General features: G+C 53.3%; 1 protein-coding gene across 3 annotated transcripts in view; it reads left to right on the top strand.

The window, feature by feature from the left end:
• The window catches only part of MIDEAS (mitotic deacetylase associated SANT domain protein), a 63,399-nt gene that overhangs the window by 8,194 nt on the left and 34,193 nt on the right, over window positions 1–21,012 (top strand). The window contains exon 1 of one of the 3 annotated variants that reach the window (XM_032837481.1): window positions 17,431–17,952. The exons of 1 other annotated variant lie outside the window; for it this stretch is intronic. The gene's annotated coding sequence lies outside the window, so the exon portion shown is untranslated. Of the gene's footprint in view, window positions 1–17,430; window positions 17,953–21,012 lie in introns of those variants that run through there. One more of the 3 variants, XM_032837479.1, reaches the window with a different exon arrangement.

Here is a 21,012-nt window from a genome sequence, read left to right as displayed (position 1 = left end):
GGCTTAGTTGGTTAAGCCACTGCTCAGGTCGTGATTCAACGCTGGGATTGAGCTCCTGCATCAGGCTCCCTGCTTGGCGGGGAGTCTGCTTTTCCCTCTCCCTCTGCCCCCCTCTCATGCTCTCTCTCTCATGCTCACTCTCAAATAAATAAAGTCTTAATAAATAAAAAATAAAAAATAGAAAGAAGAAACTTACAAACAACAACAAACAAGGGGGGTGTAGGGGGAGGTCTTTAAGAAGAGAGTGGGATACTTTTTTAGTAGGCTTCTTACCATTTTATCATCTCATTACAGTCTTCATTGATCTTAATTGCTGTCAACTTGTTGAGTCCCTAAAAAACTCCTAACCAGGCCCAGCTGGCCAGTGATTACTGGGTATTTTCTGAGCGCAGGACGTGGGTTGGGCTACATTAAGGAAATGGAGAAATCCTCCTAGTTCCTGAGATCCTAGTGGTCTCCTGAGGGACCCAGGAGAAGGCCCAGGAACACACTTTTCTCTGCCCTAAAGCACTAGCCCTCTGTCTGCTCTCCTCTGTCCCTCCCCAGTCTCCCTGTGGCAGCCTCTGTAAGGGGCCTGAGTGGGATCTTCCACAAGTCTGTGTCCACTTCCTCTGTGGCTTCCCAAGAGCAGGTGTTCTGTGACAACTTAGGAGCCAACGGCCACTCCCCAACCCCACTTCCACTTGCCCTAGACGTGGTAGAAAGCTCACAATTTCCTCTACCATTTCCCCAGGGAGTCTGTGCTGAGCCACCCAGCTGGCATTTAGGATCTGACTTGCCCAGGGACAGAGAAAAAGAAACCAGCCAGAGCCGCAGTGGGAACCCTGCCCAGCATGGTTTACAGGGTACTTTCCCTCGCGTTCTTATTCCTTGTCATTCGCTTGTGCGACATGCATTTATTGAATCCCTACTGTGTGCTCTGGGCTAGGTCCTGGAGATACAAAGATCAAGATTCAGCCTCCCTCTTCAAGGTGCTCATGGTCTGTGAAGGAGACAGACATGAGCAAAAGCCAAGGACAGTTAGTGGCATGAACATCAGTGTGACGGTGTTCGGGGGTCTGTGGTCACTTCTGCCAGGCCAGAGGAGACAGGAGTGTTAAGAAGGGTCCACAGTGGCCTCAGGACCTTGCATGGTGCCTGTGCTTGGTGAACGCTGTGGAATGAATGAAGGAGAAACTTTGCGGAGGACCTGATTTTGAGTGGAGTTCTAAGAAACGAGTAGGTATCCACCAGGTGGCAAAGAGCATCAGGGTATTCTCGACACGGGGAGCAGCTCAGGCCGGTGGAGTGGAGGCATGACACGACATGGGACGCTCTGGGAACCGCAAGCAGCAGAGTGTGAGGGAGCACTGGTGGGAGAGAGTGCTGAACGGGGCAGGCAGAGGCCGGGGCTCATGCCAGCTGTTTGTGTCGGCTGAGAGGTTTGGATCTTACTGTGAGAGCAGTGGGAGCCGCAGAGGACTGTGTGTGTGTGTGTGTGTGTGTGAGAGAGAGAGAGAGAGAGAGATTGATTTTTTTTAAATTTTTTAAAAAAGATTTAATTTATTTATTTGACAGAGAGAGAGATCACAAGTAGGCATAGAGTCAGGCAAAGAGGGGGAAGCAGGCTCCCTGCTGAGCAGAGAGCCCGATGTGGGGCTTGATCCCAGGATCCTGAGATCATGACCTGAGCCGCAGGCAGAGGCTTAACCCACTGAGCCTCCCAGGCACCCCTGATTTTCTTTTTGAAAGACACTCGGCTGTGATGTGGAGGACTGACTAGAGATGGGGGGAGATGGACAGCAAAGAGATTAGTGAGGAGGTCATTGTAGTCACTGGGGCAAGATGGAGGGTCTGAGCCAAGAGCAGTGGGGGGGGGGGGGGCTGGATGAGGGAGGCATTAAGGGAGTGGCGTTGACAGGCCTTGAGGACCAGCCACATGTATAGAGCAAGGGAGAAGCCTGGGTATTTGCTCAGGTTTCTACTGGAGACACAGGAGGAAGAACAGATTTTAGGGGAGAGACGATGAGTCTGATTTCAGACGTGTTGAGTTGGAGGTACACCCAGCTCATGAGGTGGGACATCCAAGGGAGAGATGTCTAGTGGGTAGCTGGACTTAACGGGTCCAGGCAGGAGATCCCCAAGAGACGGCAATGAGGGATGTTGCCCTTCTGTGATCCCTAACTAAACCATTCCAAATAAACATCATTTAAGTAAAAATGATTACTCACTGGGGTGCTTGGGTGGCTTAGTCAGTTAAGCTTCTGACTCTTGATTTTGGCTCAGGTCATGCTCTCCGGGTCATGAGATTGAGCCCCGTGTCTGCCCCTGCACTTAGCGGGGAGTCTGCTTCTCCCTCTCCCTCTCTCTCAAGTAAGTAAGTAAGTAAATAAATAAATATATTTTTAATAAATATATTTTTAAAAAAGATTTTATTTATTTGACAGAGATCACAAGTAGGCAGAGAGGCAGGCAGAGAGAGAGAGGAGGAAGCAGGCTTCCTGCTGAGCAGAGAGCCTGATGTGGGGCTTGATCCCAGGACCCTGGGATCATGACCTGAGCTGAAGGCAGAGGCTTTACCCCACTGAGCCACCCAGGTGCCCCATTAAATACATATTTTTAAAAAGATGACTTACTGTGTAGCTGCAGTTTCAAGACAAGTTCCAAACAAACCCAATTATCTCCCTTCAGCTTCTCTATCTGACCTCCTGGAGCAGACATTTGGGGATCCCAGAACATAGATGGAGGTTGGAGATAGGGAAGCTGATGACTTGACCCGTGAAGAGCATACAGTAGAAGGTGAGGGGATCACCATTTAAGAGGTGCAGTGTGGGGGCGCCTAGGTGGCTCAATGAGTTAAGCCTCTGTTTTTGGCTCAGGTCATGATTTCATGGTCCTGGGATCTTGAGCCCCACATCCCCCCCCACCCCTCTGCCTGCCTTTCTGCCTACTTGTGATCTCTCTCTCTGTCAAATAAATAAATAAAATCTTAAAAAAAAAAAAAAAAAGAGGTGCGGTGTGAAGGAATCAGGAGTAGAGACTGGGAAGGAAAGAATAGTGGGGAAGGAAGAACCCCAGGAGAGCATGGTGTCATGCTGAAGGTGGTGGGGGGCAACTTTGTGTTTTATGAAAACGGGACTGTGATTTTGTGCACCTAGTATGGCAGGTGGCACATGGAAACTCTCCGTAAGTATTTATTAAATGGAGCTGAAATTGATCAACTGTTGATCACTGGGCGCGTCAAGAAAGAGAGGACCAAAAAGAATGATTGATCTAGGAATTAGGAGACTTTGCACTGGGGGCTTCTCCTTTGCTTTCACCTCCCTGTGAAATAGGTGTTGCTGGTATCACCTGCCCCAGGGTTGAAGTGGCATGTGCAAGTTGTAGAAGCCAGGTTTCCTGGCTCCAGTCTACTTTTCCCCGAATTGGTGGAGAAATAGGGAACAGTTCCAGGGAGTGGCAATGCCTTTCATTTCTTTTTTTAAAATTTGATTTAATTTAATTTAATTTTATTTTATTTCTTTTCAGTGTTAATGCCATTCATTTCTTTTTTTTTTTTTAAGATTTTATTTATTTATTTGACAGATAGAGATCACAAGTAGGCAGAGAGGCAGGGAGAGGGAAGGTGGGGGGATGCAGGCTCTCTGCTCAGCAAAGAACCCGAAGCAGGGCTTGATCCCAGGACACTGGGATCATGACCTGAGCGGAAGGCAGAGGCTTTAACCCACTGAGCCACCCAGGCGCCCCAATGCTGTTCATTTCTGAGAGTAATGCCCAACCAGTAGAACCAGGGACAGAGAGGTTGTTAGAGCCAGCATTTATGGCATTTGCCCATATTTGCGACGCTTAGGTGGCTATAGTCCTCTTAGATGTGTGGGTATTTAAGTGAGACTGCCTTCACAGAAGGTAAGATAGAAGCTTGAGTGTGGGTGCTATCTTGGGCGCCAGAGGAACCACTGTGGAGGTAAAAGGACATGGTAGGGTAATCTGGCTAAATTAAGGAGAAAAGGAATGCATCGGGACGATACACTGAGAGCCTGAACAACAAGGGGCTCCGACATCCATCAGGGCTGTGGGGCCTTGGGTGTCTAGAACCAAAGCGAAGGTGCTAACACTACTGACCTTGCATCTCAGCCCTGGATGCTGCTGCCCCCTCCAGAAGGAGTTCTGAACTCCTGGCTTTTTTGAGCCACTCGCGGCAGAGGCAGAACCCAGGCCAAGCATCTGGTTGTCCAGCTTAGGTCACACGCTGTGATCTCGCTGCGGGGTGGGGGGCGGGGGAGTGATGAAGAGTGAGGCCCCGGAGGTTGAGGTGCCCTCTCCCCGCAGCAGGTGGAGCTCTGCCTCCCACCAGGGCTCACTGCGGGGCCCCATGCCTGAAAGTGGACCTGGGAGGCGGAGACCTAGCATCCCCCCCTTAGGCTACTGAACGTATCTACATCTTGATCATAATCTCTTTTTGACATTTTTCTGAGTCTTTTAGCCTCCAGCTAAACAGCAGGATTCTTGCATGCTCCGGAGAGCTCTGGAGTCTGAAAGATTCCAGTGGAAAAGACAGGTCATCCCGGCATCTGGATCCTCCCCGCACATTTGATTCCACTCGGAAAACTTTATCGCTGCCTTCTGAGGACGGAGTCCAAGGCTTGGCTCTCTCTAGCTAACAGCTTGAATTCTCTTTCTCCTCCGGGGTTGGGCGAGACTCTTGGGGCCATGAGGCGCGGGGGGGGTGGTGGTGGGGGGCGTCCTACCTTGCTTTTCAGACTGGAGGCTGGAGGTCTGGCTTCAGGCTTGGTCTGTGGCATGACCGAGGTGCCGGTGCCCCAGCTGTCCAAGGCAGCGGGACTGGGCATCTCTCCAGTTCTGAAGATGTCAACCTCATTGAGATGTTCTACCCAGCATCCTGCCTGAGAGGGAAAGCTCAAGGAGCTAGAATTTGTCTGCCTGGGGTTGTCAGCGTCTACAGTCAAATTCCACAACGAGAGTGCGTTGGGTTAGGTGAGCACTGCCTGCCTTCTTACCCTCCAGTCCTGGGGGTATAGCTCTCTGAAGCAAGGGCACCCTGCCAGAAGTCTAGATCATTCATTCCCAATCGCCTTAGACAAAGGATTTAATTTCCTTGAAAAAGAGGAATGTACTTTTGAACTTAACTGGACTCAGGCGGGGGGACTGGCAGCCTTGCGAGTCTTTCCCCCTGGTACCTGCAAGTGGGAGCTGCTGCCTCCGTGAAGGCGGGTGTGTGTCATGGGTGAGCTTCTTACAGTCTGGACTGGAGGCCATTCCCAAGGCGAGGTGTGGTCGCCCGTGTGGGGTCACGATGGTCCTTGAGAGGGACAAGCAGGTGTGTTCCTGGCCCGGATTCTGGCACAACTTCTACTGACTTGTGTGTTTTTGCCCCCATGACGTGAAATCATGTTAAAAGCAGCACTGAAATGTAGAAGAAATCTTGAAGGACCTGGTTATTTTACTAAAACATGGCTTTGCTCACATCCCCCCTCTTACAAACCTCTGTGAGCTGCCCAGGTCCTTCGGGAAAAGGCGTACAGCCCTCAGAAGGGCGCACAAGGCCCTCTTTGGGGGCCCGGCGCACCATCCTGCCTCTTCCCCTGCCACTGCCTCTTTCCCCAGCGTGGCCTGTGTTCTCTCTGGGGCTCAGTGCACTTCGGCTCCTCTGCGCCTGATGTGTTTTTGCTCCCTCTCTCTGGAATGCCCTCCCTGCCCTTTTCCTCCTGGCAGCTACCCACAGAAGCCACCGGAAGTCACCTGCTTCCCTGCCGCCTTCCTGAGCCTCCGCCCTAGCATCTCTGCTACAGAACTTACCACTGGAGGGGCCTGGCTCCTCCCTGGGGCAGAACTGTGCCTGGCACACTGTAGGTGTCCCATGATGGGGCCGGAAGGGCAGCCTGCGGGGACAGGAGGGAGCCATGGGCAGGCCCAGGACCCGATATGGACCAGGTGGATGCATGGGGTGGATGAACTGTTTGTCGGCACGGCCCTCCCTTGGCAACTTTTGAAGCCACGGTCTTGGTGGCTTTGCTGTTTCCCTGAGCCGGCCAGGTAGGCCCCGGTGAAGGTGGGAAGGGGACTTAGGACCCACAAGCCTAGCACCTGGGTCCCACTCACCCTGAGGAGGGCTCTGAGGGGGCATCCATGAGGAGCTGGTTTAAAGGCGGCACCATTGAGAGGCTTGGACTGCATATGGTCCTTCACTGCTCAGAAATCCCACAAGCCTGTGGGCAGCCTGGCAGGTGGTGTCTTTATGGCCCATCACCATGGAACCTGACTACTATCCAGGGCATTCCTGGTATTAAACAGTCATCTGGGGTCTGCATGCCACTTAGAGAGTACTGACAAGAAGCATCTTCCTGCCCTGGCTGTGGGGGTAGACTTGTTTTCTTAAAGTTGAACCACGCTTAGGGCTGAGCCCACACTTGTGTGGGCCTCCTTGACTAGTGGTGAATGTGTGGCTTATGTTGCTTGCAGAGTATGTTTCCAGAACTTAGAAGCACATAGCATTGCTAAGATCTTTAGGAACCCATGCAAGTGTGTTTGGTGGGCTTAGGTGGTGGGATAGGTTTGATGTCCTTGTTTTGGAAGGAGCAGCCTGTGGGATTTGCCTTTGTTTCTGCCTCCATGGGGCATACTACCCCCTGGTATCCATCCAAGTCCTCTGCCTCTCTACCCACATCTCTCTGTCCTCCTTCTTTATCCCTCCATGGACAATCAGCTGAGTTCCTCCGAAATCCATTCCGTCATAGGATGTGTGCTTCAGATGCCAGACCCAATGGGGACTTAGGAAAAGTGGATTTTAAGAGTAGACCTTGGGGGCGCCTGGGTGGCTCAGTGTGTTAAAGCCTCTGCCTTCGGCTCAGGTCATGATCCCAGGGTCCTGGGATCGAGCCCCGCATCGGGCTCTCTGCTCTGCTGGGAGTCTGCTTCCCTTCTTCTCTCTCTGCCTGCCTCTCTGCCTACTTGTAACCTCTGTCTATCAAATAAATAAATAAAATCTTAAAAAAAAAAAAAGAGTAGACCTTGAAAAAAAAAAGTAGACCTTGATTGGTAGGATTGGGAAGTATGGTCAGGAAAACTACCTTGGAAAATAGGCAATCCAGGTAACTGACACAGATATATATAGATAGATATATAGATATATATCTATATATATAAAATCTTTTTTAAAATGTAGAACTTGAAGTTATTTAAAAATGTTAATTACCTATCAGTATTACTCTTGGGAATTTCTTTCTTTCTTTCTTTCTTTTTTTTTTAAGATTATCTATTTATTTGAGAGAGAGCGTGAGAGAGAGAGAGCACACGCACAACTTGGGGGAGGAGCAGAGTCCTTGGTGAGCAGGGAGCCTAATTCGGGCTTGATCCAGGATCCTGGGATCATGACCTGAGCTGCAGACTCTTAACCCACTGAGCCACCCAGGTGCCCCTCTTGGGAATTTATTCTAAGGAAATAATTCTGAAGAGGGAAAGAGCTATCTGTATGGATAAAGATATTTATAGCAACATTGTTTAAAATAGCAGTAAACTGTAAACAGCCTAAATGTTCCCACATGGCTTTATAATTCATGAGTTCATGATACCTAAATCCGGTGACATACTGTGCTGTTATGAAATTAATAGGAAGATGATAGTGATTCATAGGAAAATGTTGATGGATTTTGGTGAAAAAGTGGTTTCTGTCTTAGCAGGCAAAGTTACAGATACACTTGAGGGACTAAAAGCTGATTACACGGGCCGTAGCGTAAATTGGCATAAGGTAGATACTGGGTTTAGGTGAAGTAAGTGCCCATGAATATTTTGTGTGTTTGAAATTGCTTGATATACACTTGATACACTTTTTTAAAAAGAAGACCTTAACATATCAAAGACTTTGGATCTGGGTGGGAAGGCCAGGGGGAGGGACCTCCAGGCCTCCCATCTGTTACCACTGGGAAGACAGAACTGCTGGGTCTTATCAGCCACCTGCACTACAGGGGCTGGAGAATTCAGATTGGCTAACTGAGTCTTTTCGTGATGGAAGGCCTGACCTCACCGGCTGGCTAATTGTACAACTGCCGGCCTCCCAGCTTGGACTCTGCCTGGTGCAGGTGACCTCCAAGTGGCCTCAGAGCCCCAGATGATTGCTCACACCTGGTTTTGCAGGGAACTAGCCCCTTGAGCACGTGTGGCCCTGAGGCTCAGCTCTGAGCCGCCCACTCACCTCCAGGCAGAGGGAGGCAGCCTCCTATGCTCTCTTTTGCGGTTCCGGTAGGCAGCGGCGAGCAAGCGTGTGCTTTGCACACTGACCTCCCGCGGCCCTGCCTAACCCAGGTAGAGCCCTAGTGAGTTAGCATCTTGGGTGTTTGCAGTATTGTACATATTTATTATAGGATTGAAACTTTGAGTTGCCCTTCATGGTTAGCCTCGGAAAGCCCCCCACATTTATCCGGTCTGCCTCCACCTGCTTAGCAGTCAGGCCCCTCTGAACCCCCATCTCGCCATGAGCTCTCCTCGAACTTGCAGCTGGAGGTGTGGCCATGTGGCCAAGCAGCTGACCCTATTCTGACCACTTTCTCCTGTCTCTGGCATCTCAGAACCTTGGGATGCCTGGTGAATAGGCTTCTCACCGTTCACCCCGTGCTGGTCCCTGCCTTCCCATGTGTGTGTAGACTTTTCTTCTTAATGAGGCGCTTTCTGGACACGTGGAGTGTCTCTGCAGAGGACGCTTGATCATCCTTCTTTTGTGGCCGCTGTGGTTCAGGGCAGGCAAGGGAGTCTTCCCAGTGTTGTTTGTGGAGTCCTCAGGCAGGTGAGAGCTGGAGAGCCCCGGGCAGACCTTGTGCAGGCAGGTTGGACCTGCTAGAACAGACCATGGCAGCAGCGGTGCATGTGGGGAGAGATGGTTGGGGCCCTTCTGGGGCCCTGGTTATCTCGAGCACCTATCTGCAGAAGCCAAATTCCAGAACTGTCAAAGGTTTGGAGTTTCTTTGTTTTGAGATCAGACTGAAGTGAGCCCTTGTGGTTAGAGGTTGGCCAGGGTCAGGAATGAGTTGGAAAGCGTGTGGGCTCAGGGCTCATCTGGATACTCGGGAGGGGTACTGAGGCCAATTTCATATTTTCCGTGATGTGTTTGGAGGCAGCGGGGGAGGGGGGATATCTGTGTGCTTTCCTGGAATATTTCTAGATGGCCGCGGTCCCATCCCACCCCGTACAGCGACTTCCAGCCTGCTCTCACGGGATCATTGCTGGTGGTGTACAGCACAGTCTAAGTAACAAGCTGTCTTCTGAGCCCAGGACCCAGCAGTAACTGCTCGTCTCAGTTCCCTAATTTAGAGACCACGTGCGTGCCCCAGGGCTGTCAGCAGCTAGATTTCTTGAAGCTTGAAACACATTTCCATAGAAACAATGCTATAAATGGTGGTTGGGTTCCTAGGCTAGCCCACAGAGAGCCCTGGTGTCACCTCTGAAGTTGCTGAAATAGGTATTAGTAAAATTGAGAGCGAAGATGCAGCAGCGAGATCCAGCACCCAGGACGTTAGAGGTTAAATGGTGTGGGTTGATTTGTGTAACTCTGTTTCTTTAGCGGGAGGTATCTTTCTGAGCCCTCCTGCTAAGGGAAGCTCTGGGGCCATCCTCCTGCCCACAGCCCTGTCTCTCCCGGCTCCCATTCCTTCTTGCTCCCTCCTCGGGCCAGGAGTTGGAGCTCCCCTGCTTCCTGGGAGCTGGGCGGGGTATCTTTATGGTCAGGAAATCGTATTCAATGGCCCTGACATTTTTATCATCATCGTCATTGTTATTTAAACCATCTCCAGTCAGAGTAAACATTACACCTTAGCAATTTGTGCTGTCAGGATTCTCTTCTGATTGCTGCTGATGCTCCTGTGGATATTTTAACCTCGTTTGTAGGTCCTTGTAAATCCGCCAGTACTGTTCCTTTGTGCTGATTTTGTCACAGAGCGAGATCAAATGGTTTCATCACATTGTTTCCACGTGCTGATCCCTTTCAGGTTTCATTCTGAATGGATTTCAGTTTTGGGGGGGTCTATATATAGGTGCCATGAGTATCGTTTGTAAAAACTCCTTTGGGAGGGTATTTGAGATTATTTTCATCATGGAAACTGGTCTCCCAATCGTAACTACCTGGTCAAAGTCTTCAACTCTCGCAACACAGTGCCAGATCACATTCTAGAAAGGTTTGAATGGTTTAGAGTGGCACAGCAGTGTGGGGGTGGCTGTCTCCGGTTGCCCTGCCATCAGCAGCCTTCTTGTTTAATTTATTTACTTATTTGCACGTGGACTTGAGGCCATAATGGGTCCTTAATGGGGTTCTAATTTGCATATCTTAGATTGCTGCTGAGACTGTACATTCTTCATCCTGATGATTTACTGTTCGTGTTTCCTCATGTGTCAAACTGTGTTCGTCCTCGGTGTCTGCAGAGCATTCCCACTTACATCTGGCTCCTTAAACTACTCTCCTGTGGAGAGACGAGGGACGCACTGTCCTGCCTGCCTCCCTCCCTCCTGGGGGGGGCACCCTTGGCCTGGGCTAACCGGACTCCACACCTGCCTGGCTTAGCCCCTCACTGGCTAGGACTGGTGCTCTGGGTGTGGAGGGAGGGGAAGGGAAGGAGAGGGGCAGGCCCAGTGATGGAAGTCTTAGGGGAGGTAGGTGAGAGGAGGGGCTTACCTGAGTGGTTCCAGTATAGGCTCCTGAAGTGACCGCCTTGTAGGGGGCTACAGGGGAGGTTCTAGGAGGAGCTACACAGGATGTTAGGGCTGGAGAGGGCATTGGGGTTCATCTGGTCTAAGGGTCACCCACTTCAAGGTCCCATCCCCATCTCCAACTACACAGGTGAGATGATAAGTGGTCAAGGAAGCAGTGGAAAATTGGGGTGTGGGCGTCCCACCACAGGGCTGCTCCTGTAGTGCTGCTGGTCTTTCCAATGCTACTCCCCTCAGGTAGCTACTCTTCTCCACCTCTGAAAGGGAGGGTGGCCAGTGTTCCGATTTTTTTCATGACAAACCAGAAATCCTGATTTTTATTTTTCTAATTTTTAAAAAAGATTTGTTTATTTATTTGAGAGAAGGAGAGAGAGCAGGGGGAGGGGCAGAGGGAGGGAGAGTCCCAAGTGGACTCCGCACTGAGAACAGAGCCTGACACGGGGTTCAAACTCACAACCCCGAGATCATGACCCCGAGATCACAACCTGCACCCGAGACCAAGAGCCGGACACTAATCAGCTGCGCCACCCAGGTACAGTTGTATTTTATGTTCAACTAAGAAAGAGAAAATGCTGTTGATTAAACCATGGCATGCTCTGTTGATTATGGGGTGCATCCTGATTTCAGAGAGGTTAAACGTGCATTTGGAATGGAAGAAATAGTAATGAAAACAGTGATGATAATAATAATAATGCTACATGTGATTGCTTACCTCAGATTTTCTCATATATTACTTGTGCACTTATCAACAAGAATTTCCTGGGCACTTACTATGTGTGGGTGCCAGGGATACAAGGTGACTGGCATCTAGACTGTTCTCTCTAATCCTAGTAAGGAGGTAGCTCAGTTAGTTTAGGAGCAGGGACAGAGGCAGTGAGGGGTGCTTGGGATTGATTTAGGAAGTGCTCTCAGGGGAAAGAGACGAAGGAAGCAGGCTAGAGCTGGGGAGGACGTACTGTGAAGGAAGCAAAGAAGGCCCTACTGCAGCTGGAGCTGGCTAGCTTCAGCTAGACCCCACGGGGATCTCGCGGGTGTGACTTGAACCATCACAGTATGGATTCCACCTTGAGATGAGGGGGCTGAACTTTCCCACCCAGCCCCTTGCCCCACCCCCTATTCAATCATTGGCTCTAGTGCGCTCTGCCAGCAAAGGCTCCCTTTGAAAAGGGGGCAGCTTTGATCTCTTCTTAGTGGCTAACACAGTGGCTGGCGGATGGTGCACCAGTCTGATGAAGGAGGTCCAGGAGGGCTCCAGCGGTATAAACTCCAGTGGGCTTCCTCTGCTTGGAGAGGTCAAGGAAGGCTTCCTGGGGGAGTTGCCATTGAGCTCAAGTCTGATGGGAGACTAGGGGTGTGGGGTTTACCTGTGGATGAAGGTGGGGGAGGAGGAGCATGTGTGAGCAAGCAGGTCTCTTGAGGAACTTCAGCTTGCTTGGTTGTGTGGCCCTGGGGCTGGGGTGTAGGACAGAGCTGGTCATGTCCAAAGTGTCCGCACCTAACAGTTTGGCTAACGGGTTCAGCCTTTTGTGGAAGAATGCTGGGAACTCCTGAAAAGGGATGTGATCGCTCTGATGGCAGTGAGGATGGTAAGTGTGCAAGACGAGACGCAAGGGGGATGAATCAGGAGATACAAAAAATGGTAACCAACACTTATGAAAGACTTCACGTGTGCCATATGCTGTGAAGATCTTGTCTCCATTTTGCAGATGAGAAAACCAAGTGGTTAAATAACTTGCTCAAGGTCATCAAGCTAGCGTGAGCCAAGATTTGGACTTAACGTCTCAGCTTTGGCTCTTAACCTGTGTACTCCCATGAACAGAAATATGGGGTTCTAGTCCATGACCTATCAGTATTTGTTTTCATTTAAGGATAATGTTTTTTTTTTTTAAGATTTTATTAATTTTTTGAAAGAGATCACAAGTAGGCAGAGAGGCAGGCGGAGAGGGGGAAGCGGGCTCCCCGCCGAGCAGGACACGGGGCTCGATCCCAGGACCCTGGGATCATGACCTGAACTGAAGGTAGAGGCTTTAACCTACTGAACAACCCAGGTGCCCCTAAGAATAATGTTTTATTTGTTTGTTTATTTATTTATTTTTAAAGATTTTATTTATTTATTTGTAAGATCACAAGTAGGCAGAGAGGCAGGCAGAGAGAGAGGAAGGGAAGGAGGCTCCCTGCTGAGCAGAGAGCCCGATGCGGGGCTCAATCCCAGCACCCTGGGATCATGACCTGAGCCAAAGACAGAGGCTTTAATCCACTGAGCCACCCAAGCAACCCGAGAATAACGTTTTAAAGCAGCCTCACTGCACACACTCGATCTTGTGGGAGTTCTTCCTGGCCCATGGCCACAAGGTAGGGAAGCTGAGCTCCAGCGGAACAGCCAGTGACTGGAGTCTGTCTGGGGCTGGTTCCGCAGGGGGCATGGAACTGTGCTGAAAGGAGGCCTTTGGGAAGCTGGCAGCCTTGGCTCTGTGAAGAAAGGGTGCTTCTGTCCCCACGGCCCTGCTGGCCGGCCCTCCCTGCCAGCCACACCTGTTTTGTCCTTCCCCCTACACCCAGCCAGACATCGCTCCCAGAGTGACAGCAGCAACTGGGGACATCTGCAGAAGCTCCCTCTCAGGCCTGACAAAGGCACTAAGAACCTAGCCCAGAGCCTGCAAGAGAGGGAGGTGGAGGCGAGGGTAGGTGGGCGAAAGGATGCAGACAGCTGGGGCCTGGTGTTGCAGACATGGCCCTGCCCCAGAACAGGTGAAGTAAAAGTGAACGGAGCTTTCATGGGTAGAAGAGAAAACAGTGCAGAGACTTTTTAGCACACGATGGCTTCACTTACTGCCTGGGGTGGTTTTGAGCTCGTTGCCCTCTCAGAAAGGACATGACAAAAAGTGGTGAGGAGAAGGCATGGCTGTCAAAAGAGCGTCTCTCCTCAGGCTGGTGGGTGGCACTGGGGAGGAAGTGTAGGGAAAGGACACGAAGAGAGACTGGGAGGGGGGCCATGGAAGGACACCCAGATGTCAGGGTTGAAAAGAATCTGGGACAAGCCCAGCAGAGGGTCTCCCTGAGGCTGATGGGGGATGGACCCAGGGGTCTGCAGGGGAAAAAATATGTTGCTTGGGCTAGGTTGAAAGGAAGAAGCTAGTTTTAGGAGAAGGGGATATAGGCTAAAACAGTAAAAAGAGGAACAGTTGTAATCCCTTAAGTGTACAAGATACCGTCATAAAGCATTGTTTTGCCCTTGGAATTCTCCCAGCCCCTAGAAGGTGTGTTTTCTCTCTCTTTGTCCGTGTAACAAATTCAGTACATCTGCTATGGGCCCCAAAAGTGAGGCTCAGGGGTGTCAACTTCCCTAAGATCCCACAGGGCATTAGCGATAGGCAGGACCAAGACTCTGTCCTGGTGACTGTTTTTTCCACAACCTCTCTTTTCTTCTGTTGAAACCGTAGGTAATGAGGTCTTAGAGGCGGAACCTTTATTCTGCAAAGGAAAGGACAATAGGGACACAAGGAACCCAGCATCATCGATTTGTGATTTTCCCAACCATATTTGTTCCTCGATTCCCCAGACTCCAGTACAGGTCGCTTATTCGGTGAAACACACCATCTGGCCTCCATGGAAAGATCCTGACAGAGAAGGGACAATGGAAAAAAGGCAGGAATGCAGGCCTGGGGCTTGGCGGGGTTGGAGGCGGGGAGAAAACCCCTGTTTAAATAGTAACTGGTGGCAGTAGTTACTTAATAGAGGTGGGTGGGTGGGTAGGGAGGACCTAGCTTCCTTGGAAGCTTTTTTTCCCCCTCTTACTAACACCTTTATTGGAATGTAATTCAATACCACAGAATTCACCCTCGGAAGCTTTTTAATGGTCTCGGGTTTTCCCAGAAGTGGACACTGCTGGTGGTCACTCGGGGCCAAGTCCAGAGAGTTGGTACAGTCCCAGGAAGCCTCTCTAAGGCCATTTTCTGCCCTCATCAGGACCCAGAGTTTGGAAGCCTGTCAAGGGTGCTTTGCCTCCTGGAGTGTCTCTCAGCAGACACACTCCCTGGGCACTGGAGCTCTGTGTTCCTCTCTTCCCTGCAGTTTGTAAAGGTCGAGAAAAGCTTGCTCTGTGGGGAAGGTCCCTGGAACACCTTTTTTTCCCCCCTCTCCAAAGGGCACCCTTCTTGGCTGCCCCAGAGACTAGAGCTTCTAAAACCAAAACTTTCACTTCACATGTCAGTGATTCTGCACTGTCATATCTGCAGCAAAACTGACCTCCAGGGCTTTCTCGGAAGAGCTGCAGCTGTCTATACACATCCTTGTCTGCCCGCCCGTGGGAGGCGCGCTTCTCCTGGGGAGGGGGCATCGGTCGCCATCTTGAGCCCTCCTCCCTTTGACGCACACATGCCCCTCTCCTTCCTCTCTTCTTTCTGAAACGGCGTGAGTCTGGAAGTTGAGTTGGGGTGGAGGGATGTGCTATTGCAAGATGAGCGGGACTACTCCGGGTCAGTGACTTCTGTTTCCCACGCACCCCCTGCCACCTTCCCCTGCTCCTCGTGCTGCTTCCTGGGCCAGGCCCAGCTACCCCGCATGGGACAGGAGGAAGTCCTGGCCCCACGAGGCTGCGTGAGGAGTGCCCTCTGGAGTGGCTCCCATCCGTTTCCTGGAGGTTGGGCCCTGGCTCCACGGTGGCAAGCTCTTCTAGGAATGTGCTTCCCAGCTGGGTTTTCTGGTTGGTTGGGAACATCCCTGGGCCGGTCTGCCCTGGCTCTCAGGGGCTTGCTCTGGGGCTGGCTTGAGGCCAGATTTCAGGGTTAGGCCCGGTGGTGGGGGTGGGGAGGACAGGATGGCCAGAGGCCTGCAGAGGAAACCTGGCAGCAGTGGGCACTGGACACCAAGTCTTTGCTTTTGCTTCCCTCACTTGGATGAGGTGTCGGTGGGAATGAAGAAATCAGACAAATGGAAAAAAACGAAAAGGCTTTACACCGAACCTCTGCCTAGGAGTCCTGAGAATCTAGCCTCTACTTGGGGGACTGGGCCTGCATGCCTCAGCACCCCAGTCCCCCAGCTGCTCACTGCCTTCCTCTGGGGGAGCTGGGAAGAGGAACAGAGAAGTGACAGATGATTGACTTGCCCTGTGATCTTGCGCAAGTCCCTTAACCTATCTGAACCTCCGTATGCTCGTCCATAAAACCAGGGGGATAAAACTCACACATACGTAGGGTTGTTAAGTAGGCTCTGTGTGGGGACATGCTTTAAGAATTGTCAGAAACAGGGGTGCCTGGGTGGCTCAGTGGGTTAAAGCCTCTGCCTTCGGCTCAGGTCATGATCCCAGGGTCCTGGGATCGAGCCCCACATTGGGCTCTCTGCTCAGTGGAGAGCCTGCTTCCTCCTCTCTCTCTGCCTGCCTCTCTGCCTACTTGTGATCTCTGTCTGTCAAATAAATAAAATCTTAAAAAAAAAAAAAAAGAATTGTCAGAAACAATACTGTCATAGCAGATGCTGAATTCCAGAGCCTGGGCTTTTCTTTGTTGAAGGTGGTTTCCCTGGCTCCTGCATTCACTTTTTACAATCACGGAATCCTGGATTTTAAACCGGAAGGGAGTTTTAAGAGGTCATCTGGTCCAGTGCCCTGGCATAATGATGGCTGTTTTGAAGATGAGACTGTTTTAGGTTGTCCTTCTTTTGCCGTATGTGTTCTATCCTGGTACAGTAAGCCCTTTTCCTCCTGGGTGAGGTGTGAGGTCCAGGGGCGCACAGGTGCTCCTGCCAGCAGAGGCATGGAACAGGACGAGACGGTGGTGCTCCTCCTTGGGAGCAAGGCTGGGTCTCTGTCATCTCGTCCCCAGCGGCAACCCTGCAGGCTCGGAGGGTCTGGGAGGATCCCATTCCACTGCCTCTCCCCTTCTCCCTGAGAAAGCAAGAGATTCTCTGGCTTCTCAGGACTGGGCCCAGGGGAAGGCCGCCGCCAGGACAGTGTTTTTCTTCCTTCAGAGGCAAACGTCCTTCTGACCCATCTCTTTGGGAAAAACAAAAACCAAAACAAATGGAAAGAACCTCCCCTGGACTTTCTCCTGGCCCTGGAGCTTCACTGAACGTGGGCGCCAACGAGAACCTCCGGGAGCAGAAATGTTCCCCATCTTTCTGGCATTCAGGCCAGGAGGGGGGTTAGGAGGGAAGGGAGGGGGAAATGTGGGCCTGCAGTGAAAAGCTGCCCCAACTCTGCACTCAGTGGCTAGAATTAAACCCAGGAGCTTTTCATCACCTCAGTAACTGGTCTTTTACAGGGGCTGGGACGTTTCTCAGTAACCTTTCCACCACTAGGATGCCAAAAGTGAAACTTGGGGAAACTTAATGAAGTGCCTTAGAGAGGATTGTGTATGATTTACCGGATCCAAAACCAGAGTGCTTTTTGTGGAAAGAAAGCGACTTGTGTCCTCCCCAACATCACATACACACTTTCCTGGCAGGCCCGATGGGTTTCCAAGCATTTCGTCACCGTCTCCTTCTGACCTTGGTGTGAAAGGAACAGGCCGCGTGGCCTCTCGGTTCCAGCAAAGCCAAGGGGGCGCCGGCCTGGGCTGAGGGAGGAGGGCGACCCGTTCAGCAGTGGAGGTGAGGTCTGCTGGAAATCCCCAGCCCGGACAGCCGCCCGAGGTTTAAAGACGCCTCCTTCGGCCTTATTTGGTCGCAGGAAGTGGGCGGCGCCAGGCCTGCTGGCGGTGCGGCCGACCCGAGACAGTTGTGCTGATGGAGTGGTGGAGCTGGTTCCTGCTCGCCGCCGTGCCGCGCGCGCCGGTCGGCCGCTGGGCGCTCCGCGCTCCCAGCCCGGAGTTGTGCAATCCTTTGTAGCACGCCAGAGTCCTCCTCCTTCGCTGTTGCCTCTCACCCTCTCTCTCTCTCTCTCTCTCTTTTTTTTTTTTTCAAGCTGTGAGCTCAACCGATGAGTCAGAGCAGTGCAATCCTGACACTGCATCGCAGGACTGGGGGTGACACGGAGGGAGGGAGAACGATCGCGAGGCAGACACCGCGGGCGCGGGCTGCGCCGAGGCTCCTGCGCCGCAAGCGAGGGGTGACAGCCCGCGCGTCCCGCCCGGGCCCCGCCAGCAAACTTCCCAGCCTTGGGAGGCGCGGGCTGGCGGAAGCCCTGCGAGCGCGGCGGGGAGGCGGAGGCGCCTGTTTGTTTTTAAAATCCGGGAGTGCGTGCAGGCGGCTGGAGCCTGGGAGGCGACCGAAGGCGGCGGCCCGCGGCGGAAGGGGGACGGCCGATGCTGGAGCTCGGGCAGGAGCGGGGTAAGTGGGGTGCCGGGCTGGCTGCCGAGGCCTGCACGCGGCGAGGCGCAGCCCGCCCTGGCGGCGGCGGCGGCCCAGCGACCCGGGGCTGCGCGCAGGCGGTGGCGGCCGGGCGCGCGGGCTGCAGCTCTGCAGGCGCGGCCGGGAGCTGGAGCGCGGGGCTGCGGGGGGCGGGGGGCGCGGGGCTGCGGGGGGCGCGGCGCGTCAACTTCTGCCGCCTGGGCGGCCGAGGCGGGGTGTGCGTGTGTACGTGCGTTCGCCGCCCCGCAGCCCGCGCCTCCGCGGCCCGCACCTCCAGCCCGCCGCTGCGTGTGCCCCGCCAGCCCGCCGTGTTTGTGCAGCTACGCAGCTCGCTGGCGGCCCCCGCCCACCCGGGCGCGGCCCCGGCAGGAAAACCCTTCGGAGCCGCCTGGCCCGCGGGGGCGGCGGCGGCGAGTCGGGAATCAGGCTCTTGCTCCGCCGGAGGGAAACGTGGTGTCCGCGGAGACCGGCTTGCGGGACTGAGCCCAGGCCCCGGAGGAATCGGGAGGGGCTCGCGCGAGCTGCGGGAACTTGGCGCGGGAGCCCCTGACCCGGGTCCTGCCAGCGTGCACGGCAAAGTGGACATGGAAACCGTGCCCGCGCCGGGAGTGTGGGGGACAGACGTGCAGGGGCGGCAGGGAGCTGGGACAGGAGCGGCAGAGGCCTAAGGGGGAGCGCTTCGGGCGGGCCGGCCGGCCTCACCCCGCGCACCCTGGCGCTGCTGGCGCACCTCAGACCTGTCATCCTTCTCGGCCGCCCCCGCACGCCCGCGCCTCTGCGGCCTGCTAACTCTCCGCGCGCCTCGCCGCGTGCTGTGTTTGTGGGTGCCGGTCCGGAACTCGGGGGCCCGGGTTTTGTCTGGACCCTGCACATGGCCGGCTTGGTGGAGGTAGTTCTACCCTCCCAGGCCACGCTGACGGGAGCGGGAGCGTGTGCACCAGGTTGCCCCCCCTGCTGGGCCCCCACCCAAGCCTCTGGCTAAGGGCCTGGTGCCGCCCTGCGATTTTCAAGCCTCAGCCCCGAGGAAGGCAGACCTGGAGGAAGTACCTGCGTCCGGCCAAAGTGGAGGCCACTGTGTACTCCGGCCCAGCCTCCAGAGCTAGCTGCTGGAAAGATGAAAGGGGAAGTTACTGCCCCACTTAAAACTTTGTTGGTAACAACTTTGTTGGCTACTTCCTGCTTCCACCATCCCACATCGGAGCCGTGTGCCAGCCTGCGGAGCCCGGCCGGTGGGATGCGAGGAGATCTGCCTGGCTGAGGCTAACTATGGAGGCCGCCGAGGCACGTGTGTGCAGGGGATCCCTGTTGGCAGTTGCGGCTGTGGGGGGAGGGGAGGTCCGGCTTGCTCCAGCAGGGGGAGCCTGGCCTGTGGAGGTCTGGAGGGCTGGCCTCTCCTTGTCCATGCAGCTTCAGGACTGAGATTGGAGGCCTGGTGAAGGTGGAGGGACAGCAGCTCTGAGGAGAAGCCTGTCCTCCCCTGTGGAGCCCAGGGGGAGGAGGGAGAACCACATGTCCTGCTCCAGAGCCCCCCAGAGACGGTGTGGCACATATTGGAGAAATAGAGAAATGCACCCTTTCCATAGGCAGTCGGATGGCTTCGGGACAGAGAGGGAAAGGAGAAACCTTCCTAGGTTGAGAATTTATGGGTCCTTTTTTTCCTCCTGCTCTGGACAGTGAGTAAGAGGGGTGTAAACATTCAATTACTGTGATAAACCATCTCATTGCATGGTCCTGGCCCAGTCTCCATTCTATTTGTATTGGCCTCTGGCTGGTTACTCTGATCTCTGTAAAGCCTAGGGGACAAGGCTATGAAGAACCTAGAGGGTGCTCCCCCTCCCTGCACCGCCATACAGCTTACTCTGGGACAGTCTGCCCATTGCCCGCTGTGGCTTTTCCAAGTGCCAGGCCGACTCTCACCTCACCTTAGGAAAGGGTGTCCTGGAACGCCCATGAGGATGAGAGTTCAACTTTTAAGTACTGGATTTAAAAATAACCCAATTGTTTAGCCCTGTGGGCTGCTACTTTTAATAAATGGAGGGGAAAAAGGCAGTATGCAGCTATAGATTCAGTTACGGGCTGCCCAGTGTCTGCAGAACCCAGGGAAGGGCTGCACTGTGGAGCCAGGAGAAGAGAGGAATGGGAGGGGGACGTTGCGGGGGCAGGCACCTGGGGCAGAATGTCTTAGAAGGGGAATGGGCCAGTCTGGGAATCTGGCCTTGAGGGCCCCTCTCCTGCAGCTGGGTCTCGCAGAAGGAGGCCTTGCTCGCAGAGGAGTGGGGATGACCACAAGTAGCTGGGAGAATCCTGTGGATCCTTTTAGGCCTGTTTCAAATGGTACTTCTTTGGCGATGCCTCAGCCCTCTTCTGAACACTCATTTCCGCCTTATGTAGTCATTTGTGTATATACCGTACTCTGGTGCTCAAAACATAAACTCAGAGGAGTCTCCCAACCTCCGTCGCGTAGTTGCAGTGAGGAGTCTATACATGAAAGGCCAAAAGTATGTCTCAGCATCACCCTCACCTCTGCCCTAGTATATGTCCCCTGTTGTTCTCACAATGCCTAGCTTCTGGTCGGCATTTAGTACATGTTGGTTGAACAAATGGATGAAAGATCTCCGGCAGAAAAATGTGGACTTGCATGGGGCGGGCCCCGTGAGTCTCGCCACTGCTGGGATTCATACCGCACCGTTGGTTTCAGGAGAGGTCACTCCATGAGTGAGTCTGGTGCTGGTGAGCCCAGTTCCTTGGCCCCACACTACAGCTGGCCTTCCGGAGAGCTGGAGAATGTGTCTGGTCATTCTGACCCCTGCGGGACCTTGGGGTAAAAGTGGGAAGCCTCCTGCCTTGCGAATCTGCTAACCTGGACATTTCCTTTCCCTGGGCCAAACTGGCATCCTTTTTGTGTGCGTGTGCGTGTGTATCGGTACAGAAGCAGCCTGCGGGCTCTGTTCTTCCCTGACTCACCAGCAGCTGCAGGAAATGCAGCCAGGGGTTGCATTCCGTTGGAGGGGTTGCTGCTGCCCCATGGAGCTGTGACGC

The sequence above is a fragment of the Lontra canadensis genome, unplaced genomic scaffold (assembly GCF_010015895.1).
Source record: "Lontra canadensis isolate GAN:19392208 unplaced genomic scaffold, GSC_riverotter_1.0 scaffold98, whole genome shotgun sequence".
Taxonomy (NCBI): Eukaryota; Metazoa; Chordata; class Mammalia; order Carnivora; family Mustelidae; genus Lontra; species Lontra canadensis.
Note: the sequence above shows the minus strand (reverse complement) of the source record. Positions and strands in the feature narration are given on the sequence as shown.